The sequence below is a fragment of the Gymnoscopelus braueri genome (assembly GCF_963280865.1).
Source record: "Gymnoscopelus braueri genome assembly, chromosome: 15".
NCBI classification, from domain to species: Eukaryota; Metazoa; Chordata; class Actinopteri; order Myctophiformes; family Myctophidae; genus Gymnoscopelus; species Gymnoscopelus braueri.
Window position 1 is genome coordinate 50,700,332 of NC_137620.1, and position 3,460 is coordinate 50,703,791.

Below are 3,460 nucleotides of genomic sequence, written 5' to 3' on the forward strand. Positions count from 1 at the left end.
TAAAAGTACAATATTTGTTTCTGAGATGTAGTGGAGTAGAAGTATATAGAAACATGGTAGCCTAATAGTCCATTAAAGTAGTTGAGTACTTGAGTGCATGTACTTAGTTACTTTCCAGCACTGGTTACAACACCAGCAGGCTGACCTTTGGAGGATCGTCTGGACTTTGTTCAGTTCAGCTGCAGACACACGAGCCTTAACAACATCCTCTTTGTTACGTTATCTGTGAGAAACCATTCAAATAACCACCGTCTACGCACGTTATCTGTGAGAAACCATTCAAATAACCACCGTCTACGCACGTTATCTGTGAGAAACCATTCAAATAACCACCGTCTACGCACGTTATCTGTGAGAAACCATTCAAATAACCACCGCACGCACGTTATCTGTGAGAAACCCATTCACCACGCTGTGAGCACGGAGCTGATAAATGACGGGCCTAACAGCACGACTCTATGGCCTGATTTATTATGCATGTAGGTTAATGATCATTTATAGTCCTACTAACACGACCATAATAGCAGATGTGCTAACACGCCTCTATTAGCATGTATAGCAGGTTAATGATGGCTCATAGCACTGCTAACACTCCTCTTTAGCGTGCAGGTTAACACTGGCGTTTAGCGCTGCTAACCAGTGGTGTAAAGTAACTAAGTACGTGTACTCAAGTACTGTACTTAAGTATTTTCAATTGTGTATACTTTTACTTCACTACATGGAGGCAAATATTGTACTTTTTCTCCACTACAATTATTTGAAAACTTTAGTTACTAGATACTTTGCAATTATCAATCATTATATTATAAAACATACATTAACCACTTTAGCTCTATTTTATACCTAGGCTATTTTCAAACATTTCAGTACTTTTACTTTTGGTACATTTTGAAACCAATACTTTTGTTCTTTTACTCAAGTAAATCTTGAATTCCGGACTTTCACTTGCAACAGAGTACTTCTACATTGCAGTATTGATACTTTTACTTGAGTACTTTCTCCACCTGTCTGCTGTGGTTGTACTGTGTGTTTTATGCTCCTAGAAATAAACTATCATTACAGCTCGTAGACAGACAGGAATAAACTCCTGTTACACCTAAAGGCCAGTCAGTCACTGAATGCAACCCTGCAACCGTTATCCCCAAAATGGCCGTTTGCATTGGTGTGGACCGGCCTTTTAAAGGGATAGTTCACCCCCAAAATGACTTACAATAATGTGATGACCAGCGGTTCCGGTAGGAGACACAAAGAGTCTCCTTTGTGTCTCCTACCGGAACCGCTGCCGGTCATCACATTATTGTCTTAGTAATGAGACAAAAACTAAAACATATCCATGAATTCATGTCTCCAAGTCATTTTGGGGGTGAATTATTCCTTTAAGACAGGCAGCCTCTGGAGATACATAGCATTAAAGCAGATCAACACCTATTCTTTCACTCTAGCTTTTAGTTGTTTTTTTAGTCTATGCGTTGTTGTTGTATTCCCTGTTTTGCCTGATTCACTGCCTTTTATCGCTATTATTTTAAAGAATTGTTATTTTATGCTTTTTAAAAATATATTTTTTTAAATATTTTTGCTTTTTTTGTCAAGCACTCAGGCTTTATTCTTTATACTTTATTCTTGAAAATGACTTATTTTTCATCGTCAATTACACGCCCCATGAAGCACTGAATTCATGGAGATTCTTTTAGTTTTTGTCACATTCCTGAGACAACTTGATGACCAGAGGAGTGTCAGGTAGGAAATTAAATGCAGGTGAATTGAGTCTCCTACCAGAGCTTGTAGATCTGCTTGTAGATCTGCTATTTTCACAATTTGGTCTGCTGGATTAGCCCTGCATGATGTTACTGTAGGTGTAACGTTGAGATTGTAGCCCATACATTTTACATAGGTTTATGACTTTGATATCACACACGTGTCTGCTGTGATGTTACTGTCTGTGCATGTGGATTAACATCATCATTAGAGCTTTGCTAACAGGCCTGTTTATCTATACCTGTAGGTTAACAATAATTCATAGCACTGCTATAGCATGATGTTATGCATGGAGGTTAAGGATACATTATATGACCTGCTAACACGCCTGTCTGCCAGGATTTTATTGTCTATTAGGTTGATGATAAATTAACCTACAAGCACAACTAAATGGTATCATTTTATGTATCTTAACATGACATTATAGCGTAGATAACATGCATGTCTGCTGTGGTGTTACAAACATACATACATACATACATACATTTATGTATAATACATACATACATACATGTATGTATGTACTATGTATGTGTAGAGCATGCAGGTTAACTTTACTTCATTCTAGTCCTACTAACACATGTGTTCTATAGCAGGACTTTACTGCATGTTGGATAACAATCATTTACAGTTCTTCTAACACTCCTGTATAAAGCATTGTTTTCTTTACTATAATTTAATATTATAGCTCTGCTAGAACACGCCCTGTCGCATCATTGTACTCATTTTAGTAAGTAATTTAGTAAGTAATTCAAATGCTAAAATACTACTAAATACCAAAAAAATACTAGTATTTTTTTAAACATTTTAATACAATATTATTTCAATCAGTATGTTTGCATAATATAGAATATGTTGATACAATATAAAGTTAATGTTTGTAGTTGAAGTGGTTGGGGGTTCATTTGGTCACCCTGCTAGACGTTTAATAAAAGTCACATTTAAACTCACTATTAGCTTTACTGCTGAGCATTCAGAGAGCTGCCCTCTTGTCAGAGCGGTGCAGTAGAGCCTACAGGTTCAATTTCCCTTATTAGGAGAAACGTGTAAAGTTTCAATGTAATAAAGTTTGTCACAGTTTAAAGAAGCCTCTATATTCAGTTCCTCTGTATAATAACTAAAGTCTCATCTAAAAGGTGAATGACAGTGACAGACAGACTGCATTCAGAGTCAAAGTCATTGCTCTTACATATTAATAATTCTATCTGGTGAACAGATTCTTACCGTTGTGGTCGGTGGGTCTGTCCGGTTGGCCGTGCGTCTGTGCGACTGTCCGACTTGGAAAGTGCCCAGCTGGGTCCAACCGAGGGCTTTTTATAGACCCTCCCTGAGGGGGGGGGGGGGGGGGCTCATATAGAGCAGGGAGCGTCAGCATGGAGCTCACCTCATAGGAAACGCACAGACCTGCTCTCACACACACACACACACACACACACACACACACACACACACACACACACACACACACACACACACACACACACACACACACACACAGAGGGGGGGGGGGGGGTAGAGACATTGTGTACTTTTCACTGAGAAAGGCTGGAGAGTAACTGAGTACATTTACTTGAGTACTGAACCATTTGAGGCATTTTTTTTTCACTTTATTTATGTAATTCCTTCTTTTTTGTTTTTTTATTATACATTTTCATTCTGCTTCATTACATCTCAGAGGCAAATATTTAACTTAGTTTTATTCCAT

The 3,460-nt window shown here is 38.0% G+C and overlaps 1 protein-coding gene across 2 annotated transcripts in view; it reads right to left on the reverse strand.

Annotated features, from left to right (window-relative positions):
* The window catches only part of eno3 (enolase 3, (beta, muscle)), a 22,123-nt gene extending 19,073 nt beyond the window's left edge, over window positions 1-3,050 (reverse strand). The window contains exon 1 of one of the 2 annotated variants that reach the window (XM_080451139.1): window positions 2,980-3,050. The gene's annotated coding sequence lies outside the window, so the exon portion shown is untranslated. The remainder of the gene's footprint in view (window positions 1-2,979) is intronic. The other variant, XM_080451140.1, reaches the window with a different exon arrangement.
* Window positions 3,051-3,460: the final 410 nt, after the last annotated feature.